Here is an 18,982-nt window from a genome sequence, read left to right as displayed (position 1 = left end):
ACACAAATGAGGCAGGTGACCCAGTTTGAAGTTTGTGGCAAATGCCTCCCAGCAATACCCCTGGTATTAGGTTATCATCAAAAACAAAACAAAACAAAACAAAAAGACCTCTAACTCAATATTTTTTTCATTAGGTTGAAACTCTGATCATCACAAAGCAGATGGCTTAAAGCAATAGAGTAGGAGTGGGATTATTTTATAGCATGATTTAAATTACTAATAAGCCAAGTCCTACGTCATGGAAGTCTGCAGAGCATCACCATCCACTTGTTTGGGCTCTGATCAATTAACATGCCACAATGGTCTTAAAAAGAAAAAAAAAAAAAAAAACCCACAGCAGATGTTGGAAATCAGAAGGAATAACATTTAGACGTGAGGACTGACAGTGTGTATTTGAAATGAAAATAGACCCGAGAGGTTTCAGCTCAAGGCCTGACTCCATTTATGACTCGTTTCCTCCCTGTGAACCTTGACTAAGCCACTTAACTTCTCCAAGCCTCAGTTTCTTCATCTACAAAAGGAAAATAATATTGTGACTACTTCATTGGGTTACTGTGAAGATTGCACAATGTTATATACTTCGATTTAAAAAAAAAAACACAGCTCGTTTGTTGTCATAATGTCAGAATAAATAATAAATAAATAAATCTTTTAAAAAAAAGCAAGAGATTTCACAACACAACTTGAGAGTCACATGTATGTGACAGAGAAAGGCTTTTTCAAATCTTTTATCTCCCATTTAATGTAGCAAGAACCACACCTAGAGCACGATTAGGGATCAGACAAGCTTTCAGCCCTTGTGGCTTGTTTGCTGGGTAGAAGGAGGATCCGCAGGAAGGAGGAAAAATTTATCCTTTTTCTGGCTCTAGGAGACTATAGGAAGAAGGAAGACAAAGTAGGAGACAAAAACTGTTGGGCACGTGGGTCCGGAATTTCCTTTTCTGGGCTTTTATTTCACTTCCTGTCATGAATCTATAAGATACCTCTATGCAGGGGACTCCATGCTAAAAGGGGACAGTGCAGCTGAGTCAAGAGGACAGCATTCAGATAAGGATCTAGATTGCACTCTTGCTTCTACCCTGATTCTTATATGGCATAAACACCAAAGAGACAGCCAGGGGGTGATCCTTGGGGCCTCCATAGCCAAGGTGAGGAGATCTCATAGTAAAGGCTGGGGGCAGTCTGAGTCAGGATTCTAGAGGGGCACAACAGAGATCCAGAGAAGGCCACCCTGCAAAAACTGAGGGGATCTGAATAAACAAAAAGTGGCCACAGGTCCCTGACTAAGCTGAGAAAAAATTCAGCAGCAACACACCTCAGATTAGATTTTCCATTGCCAAGGCCACCTACGAGGTGGGAGGATTTCAGGTAGCTCTGAGACCCTTTAACTCAAGTGTTTTTCCTCTTACTTACACCCTAGACACCATCTTGGAAAAAGTCAAGTGAGTATAAAAATGAACAATTATCCCAAAAGACTAAACATCACCCACTGAGGCTATTTAAATATGGCAGTAGACAAAGGTTTAACCGGATTGGCATTTGGTTATCCCTTCCACCTACCCCAACCACCAAGCTAGGAATGCATGATGAGAAAGACCAGGTCCAGAAGTGCATCTCTCTGCATATCTGAGTTGTTATGTGAACAAATTCGCAAGCCTATCACCTAATTTTCCTGAGCGATACCACTCCTTGAGGTACATCTACTGAAAGCTCCCGATATGCCAGCACTATCCCAGCGGCTGCAGACTCAAGGAAGTACTAGTGTAGTCCTTGCCTTGAAGAAGCCCATAGTTTAGTGGCTGAGCCTCCTCAGGTTATTAAAAGGTCTGTTACTTGTTACATTTCAGAAGTTTACCAACTTAATGAAAAGATGCTTATTTCTTTCTCCTATAATAGTCATGGTGGGTGTTCTGGTAGGGAGAGCCATTATCCTCTACAATCATTCAGGACCTCACGCTAACAGCTGTGCTGCCATCTTCAACATGTGGATTCCAAAGCCATCCTGAACATCAACTGCCCCATCAGCCAACAGTGGGAGGGTCTTATGGACCCAGCCTGGAAGTGGAGCAAGTCACTGTGACTCATACTGATCGGAGAGAACTTAGTTCTAAGGACTCACGTAGTGACAAGGGAGGCTGGAAGTTTAGTCCGGTCCAGGCGGAGTGGGAGATGGGATTTTGGACGACAATTGGAGGCCTTCTCCACAAGTGTAAGCTGCTTTGACAATGTAACAGGTGTAGCAGAATGCCTTGGTGGACACTAAACTTACACTTTTGTTGTGAACTACAGAAAATGAGGCTCAGAGGATCTTTGGGCAGCATCTAGGAATGACTCAAGGTATTTTTTTTCTTCATTTCTAGCCACAAAGATTGGGTTCTAGATTTATTGTATTTGTTGGCAAGAACCTCCTTGAAGGTTATCACATTTTATTGTCCAAAAAGAATGCAAGAATAAACTTTTAGAGTAGGAGTTCAGAAAGAGAAGCACCCAGGTCTACCTTGTCTACCTTGGGACCCATCGTACCCCCAGCAATAGTCTGTAGGCAGATCTTTTTGTATTTTGCCCGAGCAGAGAGGCAATCAATCTCTCTTGTCCTAGAAAACATTTAGGAGGAAACCTGCATGGGCTCCTTGTATCCAGAGAATGAGGTTTCAGAACGAAACTCTTTTCTGTTTAAATGCTTTGCTGTCTTTCTATTGGTCTCCGGATTAAGCTAAATCATCATGAAACTTGGCCTTGTCTGGCTTGGCCCAACCATTTTCTCTCCAGCCTCCTCACAGACCACATCCCTCTTTGATCTCAGCCTCCTTGCTTTCCCACCTAGTCACGTTGGCCTTCTTGCAGTTCCTGGAACCGCGAACCCTGTGGCTTCCCAGCTTGTGGCACAGTGTGCCCGGGATGCGACTCCACCATCCGGGCTGGCCCCTGTGCTGTCACATTCAGCTCCTGCTAATACTCCAGCTCCCACACACAGCAGGGTGGCTGACTCCTCCCCGGGCTGGATCAGGGGCCCATTCCCTACCGCATGGTATGAGAAACCTTTCCATCATCGCACTGAGCCCAGGGCTAATTTTATACCTCGTCGCACCACTAGTGGATTGATACCCATATTCTGGTCTAGACCGTAAGATCTATGAAGCAAGAGACGATGTCATTTTCTCTCTGCTCTTTTGTTCTCACCATCTGCATCCTGGACCACGCTATCTTGTTCGCATTTGATGTCTACTGCTTGACACATAGTAGGTGCTCAATAAATTCTCACTTCACGAAGGCATGAGCAAACAAACTATAGCAACAGCAACGACAAATTCCACACGCAGCAGGGGCTTTAAAGCTTTCAAAACCTTTCACACAGCTTATCTCACCTGACAAGCAAGCAGGACAGGGCAAGAGGGTGCTAGGTTACATTCTCAGGACTCCGCTCCAAAGGCCTCCGATAGAATCTGCTATCAGAAGGGCAGTATTTAAACAAGACTCGGCCAGGCTACAGTGTGGGATTTGGAGAATGGAGCCTGGGAGATGCTTCCTGGGAAGCGTGACCTTGGGAATGGGCTTTATAGATATAATCATATACATTTTTATGAGCTCTCCACAAAATAGGAGTTAAGAAAGAAAATGGCTGGCAAAGTGCCAAAGGGGACATATGTGGGAAGTTTGTTAACAAAAAAAGCGATAGTCAGGAGAGAATATGTAGCTAAAATAAGCTAATGAGTGGCTGGGGAGGAAATCATATTCCGCAGTGAAATAGATAACATAATGGCTAGAAAGAAAACAGGAAGGATAATATTGAAGAAAAGTTGCCAAGAAAAAGTGCTAACTGCAGAAGGTCAGAGAGTCATTTTAAAGAAAGGGGTTGAAAGATCAAGGACAATGACAATGCCTTCCACATCACCATTCTTCTGAGTAGAGTTTGATTTGTGGGTGTACTTAGGCGCCTGGTTGAAAGACAAAAAGACAGTCCTCGGATGCATCCTCTCGCCTTATTTCATCTTGACATCCATCATTATCATTAAGGAGGCAGGAACATAGAAAACCACTTAGGCAAAGTAAAGATAGAGACTAGAAGGTAGAAAGGAATTAGGTCATAAGACCCCTCAACCTTCCTTTCTCAGGTCTCAGAGTAAAGCTGGTCTTTGGCAATGTTAACCCTCTCCTCACTCCCTCCCCATCTTTGTGCGGTCCCTTCAGCAGCCTCATGTGTCTCTGGAACCGATTGAGAGGAAGAGATCAAATGGTCCGGTGGCAGATTTGGACTCCATATTCCCCACTTGGAGGAAAATAATTCTTTCTTTGCTTCTGCTCTTCCTCTCATTCCTGTCTTTTCCTTAACTCTACATCCCTACACTCACTATCTCCCCATCTCATTTCTCATTCACTCCTTCCACAAAACTGTTCTTTGTCATTCCAAAATATTTTGCTTCAAGTCTTCTATTGCATTTTGCACTTTCTGCATGCATTATCACTTGTGTGCTATGCATTTTATCTATTGTGTGTGTAATAGATTCTAGGATTTCCCAAGGCACAGATCCTTATCTCTGGAGATGTAATATGCTCCTTTCTCAGTCTCCAAGGCATGCCTTTGCATATAGTAGGGTATCAACAAATATTTATCAATCAGAATTGCTAAAATTACATTACCTTTAACTATTTAGGGGACTATGCTTCCTTTATTCCTTCCCTCTCAAATATGTCACAGAAAGGAAAAAATTCCTTTATTTGGTATACTTTTTTAAGTATTTTATAGAAATTCAAAGCACATACAGTATCCAATTCATAAGCTCATCAAGGAAGCATGCGTCAAAAATTTGGAGAAGATTAGAAAAAGGAAGCAAGCTGAAATAGAATATACTTTTTTTTCTATTTCATTTTTTAAATTTTTATTTTTATGGGAATATTTCTAGGTTTAAAAAGTATACCATATGTGTATATATATATATATATATACACACACACATATACACACATGTTATATATATGTTATATATAAATATATGTTACGTAAGATTCATATAAATATATATAAAACCTTAGGCCAGGGACAGTTTTTGAAAGCCGCACAGTGACTCTTTAAAACTAAGACCTAGTTCCTGCTGCTTCTATGGAGATGGAGAAGATAAATTCCTTCAGCTGTGGGATCATGATGCCACAGCTTTGGGTCTGGCTGTCTGTCCTTGGTAGATATTCACCAGCTGCTGTTAGCTGACTAGAGAGTCGGCAAAGTACATATATGCACACGTGTGCAATATACAACTTTACCTGGACTTTTCGTATCTTTATTACTGGGCCCCAGAAAGGCACATTTGAGAGCTGGCTCTAGCTTGAATCCATTAGGTAGGACCTTAGCTCTTGGCAGCGCATCTCATTTGCAAGAACAGAGAGAAGGCTCTGGAAGCCACCAGGGGTCAGCATCTAGGGCGTTTTCACTCATCTGTCAGTCAATCAGCAAACCAACAAGTCTCTACTGAGCACCCACCGTATGCGCTGCGTGTCTGGCACTCCTGTAGGCAGTGGAGATACGAGGGGTTCCCCAGCCCAGGTGTCCTTAGACCTCCAAGCTTCCGAGAGGGGGTCTCCCTCACTCCCCCCCACCCCAACGCCTCTCATACCAGGTCACAGAGAGTTCCTAGCACTTTCGCTTCCTCTACTCCTGCTCACCCCGCCCCCAGGTGGGGGCGGATCCAGCCAGAGTACAGCTTCTTTTTAAAGCTAAAGTAATAAGGACCCTAGGACTATCAAATTCACAACAAAACTCTTGTGACCTAGGAGTTTGATAAAATGTGGGTGCACTTTAGATTTTGGGGCAAACCAAAGAAGGAGAAGAGACAGGGAAATGATGTCCCATTTGTTGTGACAAAGAGAAAATTAAAATGAAGAGGTTCAGCCAGGCTCACTGTTTTTTCCATTTCCTTGAGTGAAAGTGTGTAAAGGCTTGATAGGATAGAGAGAATTGGGTCGCACTCATGCATTCCTTCAACACATTTTTACATGTCTTCTCTCCTACCAGTCCTTAGAAATACAAGAGTCAACAAGACAGTCTGTTAGGATGCCAAAACCTTGACCTGCCTCTTGGCAAATGAATCTTGTGGTCCTGAGAAGACATTTCACCTCTCAATGTCCCCATCTCTAAAATGCGGCTGAGGGGGACCTGGTTGGCTCAGTCGGTTGACCAACCGACCAACCGGCTTTTGGTTTTGGCTCAGGTCATGATCTCAGGGTTCTGGGTTGGAGCCCCGAGTCACTCCATTCTCAGTGCAGAGTCTGCTTGAGATTCTCTCCCCCTACCCCTCCCCTCGCTCGTGCTCTCCTGCACACACTCTAAAATAAATAAATAAATCTTAAAAATAAAATAAAATAAAATGCGACTGAGACCAGAGGGTGGCCAACATTCTCTAGCTTTCTTCCAGCTCTCTCACCTGGGACCTCTAAGAATAGGAACAAACCCTCATCATGGAAATAGAGCTCCTGGTGCTCCCTACTCCTCCACAAGGGCGGGGAGGCTGCCCCCCAGGGGCCAGTGTCCTCCAGACACAATTTCTGAGCATCTACGGGAGAGGCAATGGTCTTCCAACAGGAGTTCCCAGTCAGCTCACTGCTCTGGGCTGCCTCTGACGAGCTGGCCTCCTGCCTCTCAGCGCATGGGGGCTTTGTGCTGACTTTCACATGGCTGTCAGCACAGCGACTGCATTCCGCTGTGCTCTGCATGCTTCAGGGTTGGCAGCCGATGAAAAGAGCAGTTCTGAGGCTGGATGAGAAGGGGAGGGCGGTGTTTGGTGCAAATTGTGGGCAGGAGGAACTCCCAGTGCTGGAGGAGTCCAAACTTGCTGCAGAATCTGCTCCACCCTCCCTCCTGAGGCTAAGGCTCCCACAGGCCAGCCGGGCCAGCGATGCTCATCCCATGTCCTTATGCAGGCAGCTGGCCCGGCGCCCAGAAGATCCTGCTCTCTTGGCTATGCAGAACCTACCTTTGCCTGTAGGAAGTGTTCTCAGTCTCCTTGCACATCGGCAGGATGAAGCCCAGCTTCCAAATCCAGGATCCTTCACTTTTTTTGTGTTCTTCAGTCGTCCGGTGAAGCCTATGGATCCCTTCTCTGAAGACTGTTTTTAAATGCAAAAAATTAGGATGCATACATAGGAATATAAAGGACACTAGTTATATTGAAATTCAATTATTAAAATGTTTTTGAATTTGATAAATATTTATACTTCTTTATATTCTCTCTCTATAAATATATATGAAAAACAAGTTCTGTACTTGCAGAATAGTGATAGCATACTGATTCTCTCCGTAATAACAATAACATGATATACCAGTGACTGTGATTTCTATTCATGACAAAACCCCAGGTACTACTACTACCGTGTTTTCTACCCACTGTATCTATTATCTATTGCTGCATAACACAGTGTAGCAACTTCAAAATAACAAACACCATCGCACCCAGTTTCTGAGGGTTGGGAATCCAGGAACCAGTTCCAGGTGCCTCCACTCAGAGCCATGAGGCTGCAGTCAAGCTGTGGGCTGGGGCTCAATCTCTGAAGTCTGGAGAATCCACTTCTAAGCTCGCTCATTAGGCTGCTGACGGGTCTCAGTTCCTGGCTGGCTCTTGGCTGAATGCCTTAGTTCCTGTCACATGACCTTAAGACATGGCAGCCAGCTACCCTCAGCATGAATGTTGGAGAAAGAGAGCAGGAGCCTAGGGCAGAAGCTGCAGTCTTTTATAACCTCATCTCAGAAGTGGCATATTATCACTTCCACATCTTATTGGTTACAAAGGCCAACCCTGGTAAAATGGTGGGGGCTACGCTGCACGGGCATGTCAATATAGGGTCATCGGGGTTGTCTGGGAGGGGGCTACCACACAGACACTAACAATGGGAGATCATGCTTTCAGTTAAAGCTTAGTAAAACTAGAGATAAAAAGTTTTCTCATCCAAGTTCCTGAACCCTGAGTTCGATGCACAGACTCCAGGTTAACAACTCCTAATAGGTGGAGAGCATCTTTGTTTCTAGATATTTTTTGAGCTCAAAGAAGAGTACTGTGAGATCATCAGAATTACAGACCACCCTCTTTGGGTCTGATTTGACTTTCCTTTCGTTTGTTGAGCTCAGAGTGGCTGGCGTTCTTGGCCTTGCACAGAGCCTGACATACGGAGATGGTATATGTTCACTGAATAAAGAGATCTTACTCAGTAACACATTTTGATTCCAAATGCATTAAAGTAAGTCAGGAAGAGCCTTGGAGACCATCTAGTTGATGACTTTTACAGAAGAATATACCAGCCTTGCTCCTGCCTGGAGACCTTTGCATGCTCTGCTCCCTTTGCCTGGAATGCTCTTCCTCCAGAGATGGCTCCCTCTCTTACTTGCCCCATGTCTTTATCTAAATGTCACTTTGTCAGTGAGGCCTCCATTGGCTACTCTACCTGTGCTAGGCAGCTTCTCGATAATCCCCAATGATACCCATTCTTTAGTCTTCATGCCCTTGTATAATCCCCTCTTCTTAAGTGTGGACTAGACCTAATGACTCACTTTTAAGGAACAAAATTCAATAAGAGGGATGGGATGTCACTTCTCAGATTGGGTCACAAATGGTCTGCCTGTGGCTTTCTTGAATCCCCTACCCCGCTCTCTCACTTGCTAACTCTGATGGAAGCCAGCTGCCATATTATGAGCTGCCTATGGAGAAATTGATGTGGTAAGGAATGGGGGAAAGCTTCTGGCCATGAGCCAAGAAGGGACTAAGGCCTTACTGAAACTGAATAAGAAACCAAATATTTCTGCAAGAAACCAAATCTTTGCTAACAACCACAGGAATGATCTTGGAAGTGGATCCTCCCTATTCAAGCCCTGAGATGTTTGCAGCCTTACCAATACCTTGACTCCAGCTTTGAGACCCTGAGCTGGAGGACACAGATAAGCCACAGAAACTGTGAGACAATATATGTTTATTGTTTTAAGCCTCTAATGTTTGGGGCAATTTGTTATTCAGCAATAGATAACCAATGTACTATCAGAAATGTAACATCATCGACCTTGACTTTTTCTATCTTTCACCCCCATCACACATTTGTTTCTCCTTACCATTTTTTATTATAAAATGTGCGTGTTACATATATTTGCTTATATATATTGTTGTCTGTCCCCCCCCATTCAAATGTGAGTTTTATGAGGGCTGCTATTTTTGGCTTGAAAGGTGCCTAAAACAGTGCTTGGCACATATTTGGTGCTCAAAAATGCTTGTTGAATGAGTGAAGGGGCAAGAAAGGGAGGATACTAAGGAGGACAGTATCTGAAAAAAAAAAAACCCTGGATACGTTAACTATACATGCTACTTATGCTTCTCCACTATAATGATGTTTCTCTCAATATCCCATTTACATCTCCAGTACTGCCCTTGACCTGGGCAAGCAGGGCCCCTGTTCAGCCTCCACACCTCAGCAGTCATCTTGCCTTGGAGAGTCTTTCTCAAATTTGTCCAAGTCCGGGGAGCCTGGGTGGCTCAGTCGGTTGAGCATCTGCCTTCGGCTTGGGTCATGGTCTCAGGGTCTTGGGATGGAGTCCTGCATCAGGCTCCCTGCTCACCGGGGAGTCTGCTTCTCCCTCTCCCTCTGTCTCTTCCCCCTGCTCATGCTCTCTCTCTGTCTCTCTCTCAAGTAAATAAATAAAACCTTTAAAAAAAAAAAAATTTTGCCCAAGTCCTCTTCTGGTACCTGGACTGGTCTGGGCCAGCAATGCCTCTGGAAGGTTGCCCCAAGAATAAGAGTCTCAGTCCTCCCCTACCCCCAAAGACAGCCCCTGCACAATCTAAGGGTGGTTCTGTCCTTCCCCACTTAAAATCACAATTAGAATGAAGCACTGTTAGTGGTTAGAATGTGTATTCCAGGAAAATAATATGTTATATTATTATGTATGTTTTAGATTAACGGAGACCTATTAACATAAACTTTGGTTGAATCCTAGTTTGAAAAAAAATGAGCTACACGGACATTCTAGGGACAATGGGAGGGAAATTTGAAAATGCACTGGCTATTAATAATCTTAAGGGAATTGTTAATTTCCATAAATACGGTTACAAAGTATGGTTATGCTGGAATATGTCTTCGATCTTAAGAGATGAACCCTGAAGTACTTAGGAGTGAAGTATCAAGACATTTGCAACTTACTTTTAAGTGGTTCAGCAAAAACAAGTTTTTAAGTTAATTATATACATACGCACAAACACGCACATTTGTGTTATATACATAAACAAATACAGAGAAAAAAATGTTAACAGCTATTAAGTAGAGGCAGTAGGTGTATACATGCTTATTATATGATCCTTTCCATTGGTATATGTGTTTCAAAATGGTCATCATAAAAGTTTCTAAATGTTTAAGTATCTATTCATTTCCAAATAGAAAACTGGGCCTCAGAGAAGTAAAGGGAGCTGCTTGCTCGCAGCAGTCCAGCTCGTCAGTGGTGGTGAGAAGCTAGCTGTTCAGAATCGGGTTGAGTTTTGTTTCCATCATATCCGGAACATCCTTCCTTACATTTTTCCCAGGTCTGAAACAAAGGTTTCCTCAAGTTGATGAGTCAGGAAAGCTGCTAAAGACATATGCCTCTGTCCCCAATGCAATAGGAGTCAGGAATTTTTATCAATTTCAAACAGACCCACAGTTGATTGGTTTTCCTGGAGCCAATATACTTGTCATCGTGAATGAGCCCTGCATGATTTACACCCCTTAACAAAAACAACAAAAGGATGTTTCTTCTGTTCTCATTATCTAGGCTTTTAGACATGATAGAGATAAGCCTTCAACAGGAATGCAGTTCACATACTTAGACCTCTGCCAAAAGGTGACTTCGCCTCTGCCACTCTTTAACCTCCTGTCCTTTCCTGTTGTGTTCTTACCTCCCAGTCATCCAAGCCCTGATGTAGCTCCAGCTCTGGTTCCAAGCAGCATGGGTTCAAAAGTTGGCTTATTGGTTGTGCAACCTTCAACAAGGAAGGATCTTAGTCTCTGTGCCTCAGTTTCATCACTTGTAAAATGGACACAAGGATAGTGTGGCATGCAGAATAATGATCCCCAAGGATGTCCACACCATAATCCCCAGAACCTGTGAATATGCTCCCTTACGTGGAAAAGGGACTTTGTGTGATTAAGGTTACAGACCTCTTGGTGGAAGATTAAATTATCTGGATAGACCCTATCTAATCATCTCCATCCCTGAAAAATGAAAGAACTTTTCCTAGAGGTGGCCAAAGAGAAAAACACTATGATAGCAGAAGGGCTTACTGGGCGGTTGAGGAAAAGGACCAAAAGATCCCGGAAATCAGCTTCCTCTGATTAGAAGAGATATGTGTTTAGGTATCACCAAAAAGTGCTGAGGAAGAACTTCCTAAACCTCAGAATTTTCCACTAGCCACATTTTTTCTAAAAGTAAAAAGAAAAAGACAAACATAATTTTAATAATATATTTAACCCAATGTATACAAAATTTTATCATTTTAGTACATGATCAGTATAAAAATTACTAATGAGATATTTTACCTTCTTTTGTACTAACTCTTCGAAATTAAAGAGTATTTTACACTTACCGCTTACTTCGATTTGGACTATTCACATTTCATGTGTTCAATAGCCACATGTGACTGGTGGCCACTGTATTGAACAGTGAAGCCTACAGAGCATAAAACAAGGGGCCTCTGGACTGAAGGACAGCAGGCATAGCTGAAAGTTAAGGAACTTTACTGTAAAATGGGGGTTAAGTAGAAGCTTGAATCCTAAAAGTTGAAACTTGCTTCTCTACCACACTATCCCCTACAGCCTTCTTTCTTCCACTTGGCTTTCAAAACTCAGACAGCTAAGTTGATAGCACGGAGGCAGTTCCTAAACATGAGCACATAGCCAAGAATCACCAGACATTTGAGGAAAGTGTTTAACATGAAATATAGAGAACAAACAATGTTGGGAGATAATTCTTTATGAGTCTCTCACATTTCTGGATGTTTCTCAAGTACCGGCCCTGTGCTTTTGCTCCAGGCTATCTTTTCAAAGATGTGTATATAGCAAACAGCCTTGAAAGATAGAGGTAATGTTTCCCTCCTAGGCAGAGGGTACGTTTGTTTGCTGTCCAATATACCATCTTACCCCCGAGCAAAAGCCAGAAAGATTTCCTACGCGTTATAAAAGATTAGGGCTCCCTAAGCTTGGGGTTCCTCTTCCATAACCGACTGCATATGCAGGCATAATCCAGCCTTCTTTGTGTTACCCTGTGGGAAATTATGCTCAGGAAACTGATGCAAATGCTGATATACAGCCATGATTATTTCAGTGGAAGTTAAAGGACAATAGAGAATTGCCTTTAAAATTGTGAGAGATCTCTATTCAGCCAAACTCTCAGTTTAGTGTGAGGGTAGAATAAAAATATTTTCAAACATGCAAAGTCTCAGAAAGAGAGGAGTAAATAAAGTTCCTGGGACTATGGGAAAGAGAGATTCTCAAGATGACAATTTCATACTTGGGGTAGAGAGAACCAGACCAGGATGGAACACATCAGAATGTTCCATCCAGAGAAGATGTCTTCAAGAGGCTGAAATTGATAGAATATCTGATATATTTGAAAATACTGAGAGACCATTTCAACTCTTGGGGGGAGGTTTTGGAGCTGAATTAATGATTGGTACATAGAAAATTAAGCAAATGATAAAACAAGGCAATCACTAACTTATAGGAAAATTAAAAAATAAATGTGCAACACAGGAATAGTAAGAGTATACAACCTGGCTCAGTGATGAAAACCAGTGTTTACATAGTTGTAATCATATAAACGCTGATTTTTTTTTTTTTAAGATTTTATTTATTTATTTGACAGAGAGATAGAAGAGCACAAGCAGAGGGAGTGGCAGAGGGAGAGGGAGAAGCAGGCTCTGCACTGAGCAGGGAACCCGATGTGGGACTCGATCCCAGGACCCTGAGATCATGACCTGAGCCGAAGGCAGACGCTTAACCATCTGAGCCACCCAGGCGCCCCATATAAACGCTGATTATTGACATATTCTACATGATGATATAACTATTTTGAGAGAATAACAGGATAGGAAGTAGGCTTCAGGAGGTGGAGTAATGCTATGGAAAAAAAGTTAAATCTTGGTTCTTTTGTGGTTTTAGCCATTATGAAGAAGTAACAATATAAGAATGTTACTCAGAGATATGAAAGTAAATATCAAAAGAAAGAGTTAAAAATGTTGCATGTCACCGCCTCTGGGGAACTCGAGTGGCCCGGGCATGGAGAAGACTCTTGGCTTTGACAATTAGCCTTGTGGACTATTAAACTAACATGTGTATGTATAGTTTCCATAGCATAAATACTAAATAACAACAACCAAAAGAAGATGCAATGTGATCTTACATTGTGGATTGTCCCCTCTCTGCTGCCAGGGCTGGTGGGCAGATGGCATAAACAAGACGATCTTCTGCAGGGGGCCTGGTGGGTCCTATGGAAGCTTCCTCAACAACCTCAGGACAGCAGCAGCAACAGCCCGGCAAAGAAGTCTCGTCAAAGTGTCACCGTGGCTATGAATAAACCATTCAGGACATTCACCTTCCAGGAAGGTCCCACAAGGCAGGGTGAGAGAAGAACACAAAGAAGGGCTTTGTCTAAGTAGAGGGAACAGTTCACTGGCAGAAATTGCCCTGAGATTGACTCCCCATTGCCTTTAGGTCCCAAGATCCTGGGAAATAAAAGGTCAATCTATTTTCTCTTCTCAACTTTGAAAAGCCAGGGTCCTGTGGTCAGAATGTTTGCATCCCCTCCAGCTCCCCAAATTCATATGTTGAAACTTAAGCCTGCAGGGTGATGCTATTAGGAGGTCGAACCACTGGGAGGTGATTAGGTCATGACAGCAGAGTCTTCATTAATGGGATTCGTGCCCTTATAAAAGAAACCCAAGAGAGCTCCCTTGCCCCTTCTGCCATGTGAAGTTATAACAGAAAATATCCAAAAAACAAAAAACAAAAACGGCCATCTAGGAAGCAGGCTCTCACCAGACATCGAATGTGCTGGCATCTTGGTCTTGGACTTCTCAGCCTCCAGGAACTGTGAGAAATAAAAGTGTGTTATTTATAAGTCACCCAATTTATGGTATTTTTGTTATGGAAGCCTGAACAGATACAAGGTGTTTATAATAGGGATTAGAAACGAAGTTATATGGGTATAATATTAGTGCTATGGGATCTTGGCTTTCTTCCCCTGCATGTGAGCTGGTTATCATAGCTCCACTCAACCACAGGGCTGTGGGAAGTTCTACCAGATGCTCAGCAAACAGAATGCCTTGTCCTAGATCCAGATGTAGTTTCTGCTACTATCAGTTCACAAAGAGTAGGGGAGGAAAGAGGGAGACAAATCATCACAAAGCAGTTCAGCTTAGGATCAGTGCCATGTAAGCGCTCCTAATAACACACACTACTGGCAACGAGGGGCAAAGCTTCATTCCTTGTTGCATTATTCCGAGAAGGCCCTGGGGCTGAGACAAATGCAAGGTTTCTACAGACAAAAATGGTGGGGAAAGGGCATTCCAGCCAGAGGGACTAGCTCAAATAAAGATACAGGAATTTGGAGAGGCAAAATGCAACTCGAGTGCCAACTATGTGCCGTTGTCAATATCAGCCTCACATGGTCCTAACGACCACTTTCCCCTTCTGTAAATATGCCCAGGGCCACAGGTTCGTCTGTGGCAGAGCCAAGTTTCAATCCCAGGTCTGTCTGATGCAAAACCCGTGCTTACCCCACCATTCTGTGCTACCTCTTATGTAGGCATAAGGAAGTACAAGCCTATTTAGGAAGAAACTTTGGGTTTCCCCCAAGCCAGACCAGGTAAAACTCAAGTGCAAATAATTTATTTAGAAGTTAATTCCGGGGGTGGGGGGTCGGGGTGGGCATTAGTTGGTTAAGCGTCGGACTCTTGATTTGGGCTCAGGTCATGATCTCAGTGTTGTGAGATGGAGCCCTCCATCGAACCCCACATCCAACCCCGCATTGGGCTCTGCACTGGGCGTGAAGCCTGCTCAAGATTCTCTCTCTCCCTCTCCCTCTGCCTCTCCCGCACCCTCTTTCTCCTTCTAAAAAAAAAAAAAAAGTTAAGTTCCAGGGAATTTTGGTAAGGGAATGGGGACATGAGGCAGGGAAGGAAAGAAAACCAATAGAGAGTTCGTTATTAAGCAAGTTGCTACTATGGGTAACTAGAGCTGAATCCCGCTGGGCATTCCGGGATCCAGTGCAGAAGCAGAGCAACAACATCGCACATCTCTGGGAGACCAGAGAAGAAGCCAGAAGAAAGTATGTAACAGTCTTGAAAAATTTTATTCAGTTTGCAATGGAAAGCCTTTGAAAGTTTTAGAGCAGAGAAATGACGTGATCACGGCAGAATTTAAGGAAGATGAGTCTGGCACTCTTCCGTTCAGAAAATGTTTACCAATCTGAATCAAGAAGGGCTCCATTTCTAGTGAGTATAGGGGAAAAAGTAAAAGATTGACATTGCTGCAGAACATTTTAAGTTACCTCATTGCTCATGAAGAACAGGGGCTGAATATGAGCAGCTTTCCACCTACTTTTGACTCCTGGTCTGAGGGTGCAAAGTGGTAGCACTTGCCAGAAGACAGAAATTGGCTCTCTGGTGTGAGCCAGCCTCCCTGAACTGCCATGACCAAGAAAGAGGCAACAAGGAGCAGGCACCCAATCATGGGAGGATTGTCTCTGTTGTACCTCACAATCATACATTTCCCCCCAAGTTGCGAACCGGGAAGAGGGGAACACCGGAGATGACACCTCTGTAAATACCAGGTATAGAATAATGAATCCACTCCGAGGTGGATAGAATCTACATGGGGGTATTTGACCTTATTATATTACCTCCCAACAGACAATAAATTGTCTGCAGATCCCAAAGCCCTTGTCCACAGTTCGGAAATCTTAAAAGTCTAAAAGCTGATGTGCTTTCATAAATGTGGGACAAGCTCATTTAGCATCAAAACCTGACCTTGCTGTAAGTTCGTGCACAGTCTTCTTTTTTTACCCCACTTTGGGTGAATATTTGTTCACTTTGCTCCAGAAAAATCTGCTACTCTCAGTTCCGAAGTACATTTGACTTCAAGGATATTGTATAAGAGATTGTGGATCTGGAGTTTAAAAATGGTCCCTTGCCTCTTCAGCTGAGCTCACCACCACATCTCCGTCAGAGGGAGGCTTCGGCCGTGGGTAGCCACCCAGGGCTCAGAGTAAGGGACACAGAATGCTCTGCAGGAGCTGGAGCACAAGTCCATTCCCTGAGGCCCGTGACTGGGAATCCTAAAGCCTCTGGTGGTACATGTTGGCTCCAGTCGGGAGAGCGGGCTGCCATCAGGTAGGTAGGTAACCCCCACACCCCGGTCCCTGAGCCAGCTTGAATTTGCAGAGCACCAGAGCCCAATGGACCTCCTAAAGAAAGCACTTCTATTCACTAGAAATGCACTTCCTTCCCAGAATAACACGAGATGGATCCAGAAACTCCCCCATTAAATTAACTTGCAAAAACTGTTTTCCATCCCAAATCAACCCAAAAATTAAAAGGTAACAGAATGGGGAAAATGTTTGCAACATGATTAATCTGGTGAATTAATGATCTCTGGGAACAAGACGACCTGAGATGAGATCCCAGATCTGCCATTCTCTATGCCTTAGTTTTTGCATCTGCAAACTAGGTGGAATAATACCTCCTAGGTTTGGTGTGAGGGTTAAAAGAGAGAAAACATGTAAAGCTCCTAAAAGAGTACCTAGCTCTTAAGTGCTTCCTTGATGTTAGCTTTTACTATTTTTTAAAGAATTCTTTAAAATCATAAGAAAAACATGAATATTTTGATGGGAAAAAAAATGAGCAAAGGATAATGTAAGCAATTGAGGAAAGAGGAATAAACAAGAGCCATAACATCTGTGAACGAAAGTTTGGCCTCACTGGTATTCAAAGAAATGCAAAACGAAACAATTTGCTTTTGTTTTTATTCTTCCCCTCTCAAATTGGCACAGATTTAAAATACCTTGTTATAGTAAAACCCCATCATCATGCTGTCAGTGGGTCCAAAAAATCTAACTGTGTAAAATACAAGGGTCACCTGATTATGAGGATGACAGACTCCCACGATTCTTCTGCAGAGGGCCAACCCCAAACTGTCACCATGGCAGGATTTTACCGACTCTGCTCTTGGAGAAGAGGCAGCTTCTTGCCAGCCGATGACGTGAAAACAGGTACAACTCTTCGGCAGGGCGGTTGGTATTGTGCGTCAATGGCCTTCAAAAGTTTCTTAACTCAGGACCAGTGACTCTACAACCAGCAGTTTGTACTTACAGAGATCAAAGCTCACACCAAGATTCATGATTCAGGATTTTAACCCTAGTATTATTTAACAGTCATAAATTCAAAATAACCAGGATGCCTGGGTGGCTCAGTCAGTTAAATGGCTGCCTTCGGCTCAGGTCATGATCCCAGGGTCCTGAGATCGAGCCCTGCATCGGGCTCCCTGCTCAGCAAGGAGCCCGCTCTCCCTCTGCGTGCTGCTCCCCCTGCTTGTGCTCCTTCTCTCTCTCTCTGACAAATAAACAAATAAAATATTAAAAAAAAAAAATTCAAAATAACCTAAATGTTTAAAAGTAAGACCTCATTTAAATGAATAACAGCACACTTCTTAAAGTCTATGAGAGTGTTTAAAATTGATGTTTTTAATGAGTATTTAGTGGCATGGGTAAATGTCATTAAGTAAAATCAGGATACCATATATACATACATATGCATATCTATGCATGTATTAATATAAAAATAAAGTTGCAATCTGTGTTCCTGTCTGTGCTTGTATTTGCGTGTGGAAGTGGTTAGCTTTAAGCAGTGGGATTATTGGGATTTTTATACTCTTCCTTATACGTTTTTCTTATTTTCCAAGTTTTCTCTAATAAATTATATTACTTCTATCATCTGGAATAATTAAAATCGCTGTGGACCAATCTTAGGAACAACAACAACGAAAGCACAATATGTATTCGGTGCCTTTTGCAGGGCACTGTGGTAGGTGCCGCTCAGTAAAGAGGCTATCGCTTCATGAGTGAGAACCTCATTTCTCAAGGGGTGCTAATTTTTTTTCCCCATTAAATATCAACTTCTCTTCTTTGCTCTGAGACTACTGGTTCTCCAACAGCTCGCCCGGTCACTTCCTGCCCATGGGCCTTTGGAGAAGCTACTGAACTCCCGGGCGGCATTTCCTCTCTGTGAGATGATGAGAATAATATCGACTTCACCCTGGTGGTGATGAGGTTCATCCAAGGACACTCAGAAAGCACTTGGCAGATGGTTGGGCCCACAGGAGGTGTTTGATAAGTGCCCATTTCTTCTCTAATTGTATTTCTCACGGCGACCTCTTGGGCAATTAAACACATACAATAATGGTCTGTCACCGTAGAACATTTTTGAAACCTCTTTCTTGAACGTCTTTTGGGTTATTTATGGTGGCAGTGACTTGGAGGATTAGCAATGACAGCTGTTTTGCCTCCTTCCGGAGAAGAGTTTTTCCAACAGGTTGATTGCAAGGCACACTAGGAAATAGGTCTGGCCTCGTGATCTGCCCAGATCTATATGTATGTAACTAAAACAAAAGCTCTATGAAATAATACTTTTCCTTTCCTACAATGTGGTACATTCAGTTATCGTCTCTTTTATTATACTCTCTTTCTTGTTTTTAAAAGTACTAATCACAGCCCACTAAATTGATCTCAGCACCCATAAGTAGGTGATGAACTACACTTTGAACTACACAGTGCCAATGTAAAAGCCACTTGAAGCATGGTATGTGCCCTTGTAATGCAGGTTCCTGGGCCTCAACCTCCGAGAGCTGGCATGGGGACAAGGAATCTGCATTTTCACAAATTCACCAAGAGATCCTGCTGCAGGTTGTTGAGAGGGTCCCACTTTGAGGAACTCTG

General features: G+C 43.1%; 1 long non-coding RNA gene across 1 annotated transcript in view; it reads right to left on the bottom strand.

Moving 5' to 3' along the window:
• LOC144381078 (uncharacterized) overlaps positions 1-5,573 on the bottom strand; it is a 34,809-nt gene extending 29,236 nt beyond the window's left edge. The window contains exon 1 of the long non-coding RNA XR_013445548.1: positions 5,474-5,573. This is a non-coding gene — a long non-coding RNA (uncharacterized LOC144381078). The remainder of the gene's footprint in view (positions 1-5,473) is intronic.
• Positions 5,574-18,982: the final 13,409 nt, after the last annotated feature.

Source organism: Halichoerus grypus, chromosome 2, assembly GCF_964656455.1.
Source record: "Halichoerus grypus chromosome 2, mHalGry1.hap1.1, whole genome shotgun sequence".
Lineage (NCBI taxonomy): Eukaryota > Metazoa > Chordata > Mammalia > Carnivora > Phocidae > Halichoerus > Halichoerus grypus.
The sequence above is the reverse complement of the archived record's forward strand: the minus strand, read 5'-3'. Positions and strand labels throughout refer to the sequence as shown.